At 38.9% G+C, this 11518-nt stretch overlaps 1 pseudogene; it reads right to left on the reverse strand.

The window, feature by feature from the left end:
- Nucleotides 1-1210: 1210 nt before the first annotated feature.
- LOC119900141 lies at nucleotides 1211-10898 on the reverse strand (annotated as a pseudogene).
- Nucleotides 10899-11518: the final 620 nt, after the last annotated feature.

Raw genomic sequence — 11518 nt, forward strand, 5'->3', positions numbered from 1 at the left:
TGATATTAATACCATCTATGAAGTGCAAACTCAAAATGTTTGGAAATGTTTGGAGATAAACACAAAAACAGGTAAAACAAGAAATACAAATTACATTACATATACAGTGGTTATAACACAAACCTACAGAATTAAGCACACGTGAATACCCACAATTTAAACATAATACAAAGTCAAAACAGATCAGCTGATATGAGCTGCTGAAATCTGATGCTGGTTCCACCATGTTTCTTTTACAGATTATTTATTTGACAGCCAGTAGAGAGAGACAGGAAACATGGGGGGAGAAGAAGAAGGAGGTACGGCATGCAATAATGGTTTAAAATGTGGATGTTGCAGTTATGTGGAGCCACCAGATCTTTATCTTTAAATTGAGCTGTGAGCTGTAACTTCAGGAGGTGACATACAGTTTTCAGATGTTTATTACTCTTTATTTTTATTTTACATGAGTGTAAATTAGAAATATTAATTTTAATATAATAAACCTATTTTTATATTTACTCATTTAGCAGATGCTTTTATCCAAAGCAACTTTCAATTGCTATGTCAGAAGTTGCGTACCTCATTTTAAGGTAAATTAACAAGACTACAGCCACGCTAGTCGCTCTGTGAGGCTTTGAGCTAAATGCTAATATCAGCGACATTCTCAAAGCGCTGATGTTTAGCAGGTGTGATGTTCACCATCTTAGTTAAGCATATTAATGTGCTAACGTTTAGAAATGAGCAGAAACTACATGGTGGAGCTGCATGAAAAGTCAGATGATCACAAGTTTCTACAATTCATCCAGAGGGGAACATGCATGTCAACAAAAATGTGTTTTGAGATATTTCAGTCTGGACAAAAGAGGTGGACATTGGCATCCCTACAGTCCTGCTGCTAACATGGCTAAAAAACCAACAGTCTGCTACAAAAGTTAAAACAACTTTAACAAACACGACACAAACCTGCAATATTCAGGACACTCAAATGGAAACAAGTTAAACATAATACATGATGCTGCTGTCCAAAGTCAAAGCTAACGCAGCTCATGGAGGCTGATATGACACCAACATGTTTTAATTAAAGCTGACGATAGCTGAAGATTGAAGCTGATGTTTGTCTTTATATTGAGCTGTGAGCTTTGTTAGCTGAAGGCAGGGCCTACAAACAGTTTTTTCTATTTTCTCCAGTTTTCTATTATGTCACTCTCAAGCATTTTAATACAATAGCTTATCTTAATGCTTTTTAATTCAAAGTAGAGTATAAAGTGTGGTACAGAAACATAGGTGTTTTAAGGAGATTATACTGGACAGTCAGCAGTTTATACAAATATATACAGATGCAACAGCTCCTCAAAAACTAAAGCAGGAAAACTGTATGAGACTTCTTAAAATATACATATATTTCATATTTCAATTCATTTCTTATACATCGTGATTGAAGATGATAATGGAACATTATCTGTGATAATGTAATAAACATTGTCCATATTTATGCAATCGCTTATATTCTTACTTGAAAACGGCAGCATGTGATGTTCAGTCAGATTCTGGGTTAAAAGTGCAGAAAGTAAGACAGCTTTTTCTCATATATATGTACCATTTTAAATTATTACCTTAATGATTAAACAAAGCATGATAGAAATTATGATCATAATGTGTTGCTTTTAAGTTGAGAATATTTTAGAATATTTTATAAGCATGTAGAAATGAACAATTGGTTATTAAAATCCTCCCCTCAGTTCCCAAACTAGATGAATGCTTCAACTGTGAAAATCAAATCACAATAGCATCTGTTAATAGATGTATGTTAACACAATTCAACACCTGCTTGTACATTTAACCCTCCAGATTACTCCATAAATTCACTAGAATGCAATGAAAAACAACTTTCTGGGGAAAGATTATCAGATACCTGGTTTAAATTATTATTATTATTAGACCTCTGGAGGTTGTCAAGTATGCGGAGCAACTAAATGTATTCATCATTGACCATGATTACTGACTTTGTTAATCTATAAATACTTTAAAATTATGAGTTTCGCAGCTAAACCTTTTAAACTTAATACCTGGGGGTTGAAGAGTGATGACCACGACCCCTGGGGCTGCTTCAAACTCCCTGTTGTATTCAAAGTTTACAGCCTGCTGGTGTGTCAATCATCTTTATATCTTATACCTTCTTCCCATCTTTCTCCATCGATATTCCTTCTTTTGCAGAGATAAACCTGCTTAGACATGATACCAACAGATAAGAGCGGTTAACTCTGTGTGTTTTCTAAAAGTCTAGATTGCTAAAAATATTGCTAAGAACGTCTCCTGATTTTATAGGAGATGACCTCACTGTCCATGAGCAATTCTTCACCCGTGTTGCTCTTGTGAATGCAGTGAAAGTTCATGTTAGCTGACAGAATGATGCAGAGGACTGAATGTGAAGTTCAACAGCAGGATAGAGCAGCTCAGTGAACTCTGTTTTGAAGGTGTGGAGGCAGACTCTACTGTCAGAGGAAACTCTGTAGAAGGACAGAGTGCCAGCCGGACAATCCAGATACACTCCCACTCGACTGGAGCGACAGCACAGAGACGATACAGTGATACTCTTGTTGTTGTGCAAAACATAACAACCATTTTCAGAGCAAAACAGACACCAAGACTTGTCGTTGCGTCCCAGCTTACAATCATCCACTTCCCCTCTCCTGCCAATGGTTCTGTACGTTAACCCGATGTTGAAGGGCTCCAACACCTCGACCTCCCAGTAGCAGCGTCCGTCTAGACCCTGTTCACACAGCACCCGTTGGCACTGATCAAACCTTTCTTGGTGATGATGATGTGGCTGCTCCTCTTCCACCCAGGTCACCTTTCTGTTCCCTTCAGAGAGAAGGAGGTTCTTGTGGGCTGTGTTGGGATCCCAAGTGAGCTCACGGGCATCTGGAGGTAAGAAAACACTTTACTTCAGGAACATAGACTGTAATAATATAACTTGTAGCCAATACTGCTGGGCATCACTCCAATGAGACACAAATGAAGTCATATTTCTGGTTCAGAGTTCCTTCCCTGCAGAAGAATTGTCATTATTAACGCCTCAGTGAGAAATATTTTATTTCACACTAAAAGACATCCACGATGAGTTTGATGGTCCTGTTTTGCCTCTACTATTAACAAAGTAACACAAGTCAACAGATAATGTGAGTTCATCACTTCAATTATTCCAATCAGAGGATATTTTTCATTTTTGTTCTAATCTTAGTGTAACCTGTCCTCATTGTTCACTAGCCTGCAGTACTTTTATTTATGTAGCTCTATTGATGTAATGGGCAAAAAGTACAGAAAACAGAAATTCACTTAAATTAAATGAAATAAAAATTTGCTATTTGTCATTGTGGTCAGAAGATTCATCAACTCTTCGGGATTTCAGATACTTACATTTCTTGAATCCTGGTTTCATCCGGTGACTTCCACCATGTTCAACACTGTGGAGAAAAATGAGGATTAAAACTTTCAAAGAACCATTTACCTGACACTGTGCTGATCTCAGAATATCAGAGGTACAGATGTGTCTGTTGTAAATCTATATCTATATAATCTATTGTTAGTGCCTATAATGCAAGTATCTGATGGTACTCTTGATTATCTTGACGTGAATCTAAATGTCAGAAGTAGAATCCATTGAGCTCATTTACTGCATATCTGTTAAAATATGTTTTTATTCTTGCAGTGTGACTTTAGTTTAAAACTCTTATCTACAATCTAGTTTTATGGTAGGCAGTACACTCCATCTCTCTATAGTGGAGGGAGCTGAGCAGCACTTTTCTTTCAGATCAGTGGACGAGTAAAAAATCTACTACTCCAGCATTTTAATTACTTGAGTGTGTTGAGCTTGTATTGTGGATCGTCCCTCAGCTCAGAGAGCAGCTTCTCTCCTGAGTCTCCTGGATTGTTGTAGCTCAGGTCCAGCTCTTTCAGATGGGAGGGGTTGGACCGTAGAGCCGAGGCCAGATGACTACAGCCTTCTCTGTGACCAGACAACCAGACAACCTGAGAAAACACAGTGTTTGTGTTCATTAGCATCCAGATGTGAGATGTCTTTTCAGAGCAACATCACTCAAAGTTCTTCTTGCATCTCTGAATGAATGTAAAGAAGGTTTGCTAAAAATGATGAGCAGGGTTGCTGGTATATGAACGTCTAATAAATACCTCATTATTTCCAGTCTGCAGCATTGACTCGACAGTCCATCACAGAGCAGCTTCACTCCTGAATCTTTCAGGTCATTGTTGCTCAGATCCAGATCTCTTAGAGGTGAGTAGGGGAACTTGAGACCAAAAGCCAGATGTTCAACCCACTCTTCAGTCACTTTGCAGTCTGCTAGTCTGAGGGTGGATAATAGGATTGTAAAGAAAAATCATGTCATTTTCATTGGACCTATCACCAGGCAACATACAGGCTGCCATAACAATCTCATTAGTGGAGCTTCTTGGGAATGTATGCCGTCTGAGAAGAAGATCAACTTAGACTACACAGAGTAAATTAAATAAGCACCTGATTATTTGACATATTACAGAGAAATTAAACTTACATGGCCTTTCTGCTGCTCCTCACAGCTGGTATCAGCCTCCTCCTGCCTTCATCTGATGTGTTGTAACTCTTCAAGTCCAACACATCCAGATCATTCTTCGATACCTGCAGCATGTAGGCCAGTGCAGAGCAGTGCAGGGGAGTCAGCTCTGTTTTTGAACCATCTGACAATGTCAGATATTCCTGAATCTCATCTTTGACTTTGTGATCTCTCATCTCCACCATGGTCTGGAAGAGGTTGATGCAACTGTCTGGAGAGAGGGTCTTCCTTCGGATGGCTTTGAGGTGAGTCAATACTTTCTTGTCTGTATCTTGGCCTGGGTCCGGCGATGTCAGCAGACCCTGAAGGACTCTCCGGTTGGGTTCAACCGTGAGGCCAAGGAGGAACCGCAGGAAGAAGTCCAGGTGGCCGTTCTTCTTCTCCAACACTTTAACAACTGTCATCTTTAGAAGATCAAGCAAAGTATGTTCTTTGTCCTTCAGGTCGAGGAAGTCGCCGAGCTCTTTTGTATTCTTGTTTGTGAAACAGTCATAGACAAAAAGAGCTGCAAAGAACTCCTGTATGGTCAGGTGCACAAAGAAGAAGACCTTTTTCTGAGAAAAGACGTCTTCTTCCCTAAGAACTGTGTTACAAAGTCCAGAGTAGATGGCTGCCTCTTTTATGTCAATCCCACATTTTTCTAGGTCTTCATCATAGAAGATGAGGTTGTTCTTCTGCAGATGAACAAATGCGAGCTTGCCGAGTTTCAGAAGAAATTCCTTGTGAGTTTTCAGAAGTGTCTCTTTGTTTCTCTCAGTCTTCTTGTCATATTTTCTGCTTCTGCGTTTCATCTGGGCAAACAGGAAATGTGCCATCATCTCTGTTAGAGTTTGAGGAACTTCAGCTGTCTCGTCTCCCCCAAAGCTCTCCTGAAATAATACGGCAGAAATCCAGCAGAAGATCGGGATCTGGCACATGAGGTCCAGACTCTGTGAAGAGCGAATGTGTGAAATGATCCTGTCAGCAAGACCCAAGTCCTGATGAAACCTCCTCCTGAAGTACTCCTCTTTCTGTGGGTCACTGAACCCTCTTATCTCCGTCACCATGTCCAAAAACTCTGCAGGGATCTGATTGGCTGCTGCTGGACGGGATGTTATCCAGAGGTTAGCTTCAGGAAGAAGGTTTCCCTGGATGAGGTTTGCAAGGAGATTTCCCACAGATGTTACTTCACTGACAGATGTTACCGGCTTGTTCTCAAAGTCCAGCTGAAGTCTGCTTTCATCCAGGCCGTCCAGGATCACCAGGATTCTGGCTCTGATGAAATCCTCTGAATCTTTCAGATCGTGGAGCGCAGGGTGAAATTCAGTCAGGAGTTGGTGCAAGCTTTTGTTACCTGAACTCAAATTCAGCTCTCGGAAAGCGAGACTGAAAACAAAATCCAAGTCCTGGTTCTCTTTCTCCTCGGCCCAGTCAAGAATAAATTTCTGCACTGCGAATGATTTTCCAATGCCTGCAACGCCCTTCGTCAGGACTGTTCTGGGGGGTTTCTCTTGGCCAGGCAGAGGTTTGAAGATGTCACTGAGGTTGATAAACGTTTTAGAAGATGATCGTCGTTCCAATTTATGTTTAATGTGTCTGAACGAATGTTCTTCATGTGGCCCTTCACTCTCTCCAGTCCTGATGATGAGTTCTGAGTAGATTTTGTTCAGGGAGGTCCCTGGTTCCCCATCATCTTCACATATCAAAGTAAATTTATTTTGCATTGCTTCTTTAAGATTCTTCTTGGCTTTCAAAACGGGGCTGGTCCCTGTAACAATCAAACACATGCCAATAACAAATGAGTGGTTATCAAATAATTTTATTTAGGTCATGCAAAAAGCACAAACAAACACGAAATCTTGACTTTAATGTCTTTAATGTCAATTTATTATTATTCTGATATATTATATGTTCTTAGTCAGAGTTTAAAGTCTGAATGCAATTTGGAACCTGAAACCACCAAAAGTTATATAATCAGAATTGGGGAGAGAAACTTGATTGACTTAAAGGTACATTACTAATACGTGATGACCAACCGTGATGATGAAGTATTGATCTGTTACTAGCATTAGTTGTAGTAGCAGTAACAGCAGTACTAAAGGTATGTATGGAGGACATATGTAAAGTTACCAGTGTGCTGTTCGTGATCTTTTCTGGGTTTCTTTCCACACTTTGAGCAGCAGTAGTCTGCTGGTGAATCATCCTGGTCCCAGTCTGAGCTGATACAGTGTTTGCATGACCAGTGTCCACAGCTGAAATGGACCGGATCCCTCAAAACCTGCATACACACTGAACAGCTGGACGGCTCTCCAGGCAGCTGGCTGATGGGTGATAAACAAATGAAACATTATTGCTGTCAGATGTGAGTCAGTAACGGTGATACCGTGTTCTCTGGGGGAGCCTCGTCTGATGAACAATTGATGACACTGTCAGTTTCACAATGTTTGCCCCGTGGCATGAAGCCTTTTGGTCTGAGGGAGAGTTCAGAGTGAAGGCCAGGCATATTTTAAATGCAGCACAATTGAAGTGACAATGTAAACTGAAAACATTAAACTTGGAAAACACAAATAACATAAGCCATTAACAACACTGTTTGTTTTGGTATAAACCTAGGGGTTAAAATTTTTTCATTTATTAATTTACAATTCATTTTCTTTACAAAGTGTAGTAGATAACATCTGAACGACTACAGCTTTTGCATGGTTAAATAGGCCAGGTCATTACAGCCGAACGTGACAGCAGCTCAGATGCCCTGTCATAGATGCATTCAAGAGATGCTGTCGCAGATGGTTCAGTGGGCTGGATGGAGCTTGGAGTACCTTTTATTCTAGGGCAGTTTAAAGTGCTTCACAGATGACTGATTGTTATTATCATCATCATCATTATTATTATTAATACTACGACTAATAATAAAACAAATGGGAGTTAAATAAAAGAAAGAATACTAGATAAAATGTATGTTCCATATGTGCTAAGACCTTGATCTAAATTAACAGTAATTATAACCGAAACAAAGGACGCCACGTACTGAACCGAAGGTTCTTTACAGTTCTGGACAACTATTTACATGTACCATTACACGACAAATAAAACTTCTGTTAGAAATGCAATTTAAAAAAAAACAAACAGGACAGAACAGAACAGCTGCTAAAACTGTAAAGTAAAATGTAAATTTGTTGAAAGTTGCATGTTGTCTTTCCAGATTCCATTATTATTTATGTTTGTGATGAAATTAATTTTACATTTTATTAGACTTCTTGACACTCTACATTTGTTAAACTGCATAACAGAGATATGAAGGCGCATAATGCTGATGTCAGAGATGCACAACGTGAATGAACCTCCGTCACACATAGTTTCATCTGATCAATCTCTTATAAATCTTTGATAAACAAATCTTAATATGTGTTTAGATGCAAGATATTTTCTTTCCTGAATACATTAAATAAAATTACCTTTGTGTCCTTTTAACACCAAAGCTGATTGGCTGATACATGGATGCATCACTCTTCATCGAAACAAGACTGGGAGCAGTGGACTTCCTACTCAAGTGTAAAAAGAGAAAAATTTATTTTATTACACTACCAGTGAAAAGTTTGGACACACAAATAAAAGGCACATTTTTTCCATTAAAATAACACAGAATTGATCAGCAAGACAGTGTAGACATTGTTAATGTTGTAAATGACAGTTGTTTCTGCATACCTTATCTCAGCCCATAAAAAGAAAAGATTAGTTTTAATAAAGATTAGTGCTTAATCTTTTCTTTTTATGACTTTTTCTTTGCAACTCTGCCTAGAAAGCAAGTATTCCAGAGTCGCCTCTTTACTGTTGACGTTTAGACTGCTGTTTTGCAGGTACTGGTAGTGAAGCCAGTTGAGGACCTATGAGGCGTCTGTTTCTTTAGACCCTCTAATGTATTTGTCCTCTTGCTCAGTTGTGCACCGCGGCCTCCCACTGCTCTTTCTGTTCTGGTTACATCCAGTTTGCACTGTTCTGTAACGGGAGTAGTACACAGCATCTTCTGTGTCTTGCATGGAATAGTTTAATTTCTCAGAACAAGAACGGAAAAAAGTTCTTAGAGCAATTAGCCTTTTAAAATTATAAACTTGGATTGATAAACACAATGTACTTTAGGAGCACAGGGCTGATGGTTTCTGATAATGGGCCTCTGTAGATATGCCATAACAAAGCAGCCGTTTGCAGCAACAACAGTCATTTACAACATTAAGAATGTTTACATGTATTGTATTTCTGATCAATGTGATGTTTTTTTAATGGACAAAATATTTGTTAAAAAACAAGGACATTTCTAAGTGTGTCCAAGCTTTTCCCTGGTAGTGTATGTATAACTTATTCAGTAGCCAAGAAAATGTCTATAACCCACCCTCTCTTGAACTGTGGACTGATTGCAAAGTTTAAAAAGGTTTTCTCCCCGTGTTTATTATTAACGTACCCTAATAAATACGGAGGGTAAGGGAGAGAGAATGATTAAAAGCCGTCACTTTCAAGAGTGTCATCAAAATTGAAACCCTGAAGCTGTGTGTTCAGGCATGTTGCCTGGTGTAAAAGGCACACTGGGCTGTTTGTCATCATGGAAACAGATCATTAGATTGTGAAGTTTTTTGCAGCGTCAGTATTATTGGCTGCCTTCCCTTCGACACACAGCTCTGCTGTTCACCGGAGCAAATGTCTCGTGAGTGTGATAGGCTATTATTCGCGACTTGTAACCAATCAGACAGTGCCATGGGCGGGACATTAAGCAAGACTTCAGCCTGGTGATTAGCCTACCTATAGACAGAGAGGCAGCTGGATCAGAGCCAAAGTAGCGCATTTTCTAATTAATTTAACCCTTACAAAACCACGTATCGATCCGATCACTATTGAAGTGGCATTGATCACTCTGAGGGGGTGATGAATTTTGTCCCCAACGGCAATAAAAATTATTCAGCAGTGGCAGGGATACAAACCCCCCCCCGCAAATCGCACCCTGTCTATAACCTACACACGTGTATGTATTTATTAATACTGGACAAAGTAATAGATTACCGTTTTAACTTCTCATCACCAAAGCTGATCGGCTGGTACATGGATGCATCACTCTTTAAAGAGACACAACTGGGACTCGAGGACTCGGCTTCACCCATCTGTGAACTGTTAGGAGAAAAGATTTATAAACTTAAAAAGGTCCAGACACTGCTAAATATGAGAGCCTACAGCCATGCTGGTGACTATAGGAGGCTGTACTTAGACAGTGGTACTGTGATCTGACCTATAGTGTATACACTGTATTCATTTACTTCCAACTGTTTATTCTGTACATAGCGTTACTTTTATACATATACCTGCACTGTATTCTGTATAGAGTTTGTGTTTCATATCTACTCCATACAGTTATTTATATAGTACCTCAATACAGCTTTTTTCTCTATTATGAACAATATGACAATATTACACTGTTCAAAGTTGAAGGATTGTAATTATGCGCACCTCACGTACATATACCTGGCTATCAGAAAACAGCGTCAATAGCCTGCACTCTTACTCCACGCCACAAAAGTTTAAGAAAGTTATATATGTATATAGATACACTCAACAAAAATAAAAATACAACAGTAAAAAGTAAAGATCTTCTTTGCACACAAAATGTTTATATCTGTCAAATTTTGTTTGCATATTTGTTAAAAGTCTGTCAGTGAGCACTTCTCCTTTCTCAAGGTAATCCATCCACCTACTATGTGGCATATGAAGATAATTAAACAGCATGAGTATGACGCAGGTGTGCGTTGTCTGGTCACAATAAAAGGCAACTTGCAGTTTTGTCACGCAACACAATGCCACAGACGTCACAAGTTTTGAGTGAGTGTGTAATTCACATGCTGATGGCAGGAATGTCCACAAGAGCTGTTGCCTGTGAGCTGAATATTAATTTCACTACCATAAGTCATCTTCACTGCCGTTTCAGATAATTTTGCAGTACATCCAGGGAAGCTCATCTGTGCTCGGCGTCCTCACCAGGGTCTTGTGATGGTCATGACATCACATTACCTGTTTGGGGGCTCACTGCAGGAGCTGACTGGCTGTTCAGATGTCAAAGAGGCAGAGCTGGAGGTAGAGGTGGATGGCTTCTCTCATCTTCTTCTTCTCAGACATTTCTACTGCTGCTGCTGCTGAAACACAACCATTAGAAGCCAAAACACTTTTCAAGAGTTTTGGAAATCATAATCAGAAATACTTCATTAAATATAAACAAATGTCGACAAATATAAATAATGTCGACAAATTTTAAAGTATTAACATAAGTGAAATGATGAATAGTAATAATTATACTAGTAGTAAAGTTGATGTGGAATGGATTATAAATTATTGAAAATTAAATAAAAGGACATATGTAAGCATGGTATCAGATATTTATCAGTTATTTGATTATTTTCTACCTGTTTTATAATTTTAGATAGGCTACATTACATAAAGTAGGCTATTTTATTTCAGTATATAATCTTATTTTATTTTTTCTACATAAAATTTGCTTTTCGGGTGGGTAGCACAAAGGGAACTACAAACGTCATCTCAAAACCTGTGCTGTAAAAATGACAAATAAATCGACCTCGTAACCTTGTAGAGTATATTTATGGCCTGTACGTTATCTGTCCCTATGTAAGTATGTAGTATTATTATGTCCTTTTCTAATGCGATGCATATAACACGTTTGTTTTTGGATAAAAGTCGGAATGCTGTTGAAACAACGTTTTATTTGTAGCACAGCCGAGAAAAAACGTGACTTTTAAAACACATGGTTCAATGTTTTTGCTATGGTTTATGGTTTTACGTTTACCACAACCACACTGCGGTCAGACTGCGCATGAGCAGGAAGGCACTAAAGAATGTTTACAAACACTTGAGCATTACAATAGGCTTTCTCTAGGGCTACCGTGAGCAGACTTCTTATT

Source organism: Micropterus salmoides, unplaced genomic scaffold, assembly GCF_014851395.1.
Source record: "Micropterus salmoides isolate LMB-PRFRI ecotype aquatic unplaced genomic scaffold, ASM1485139v1 Ms_hic_scaffold_1271, whole genome shotgun sequence".
Classification (NCBI taxonomy): Eukaryota; Metazoa; Chordata; class Actinopteri; order Centrarchiformes; family Centrarchidae; genus Micropterus; species Micropterus salmoides.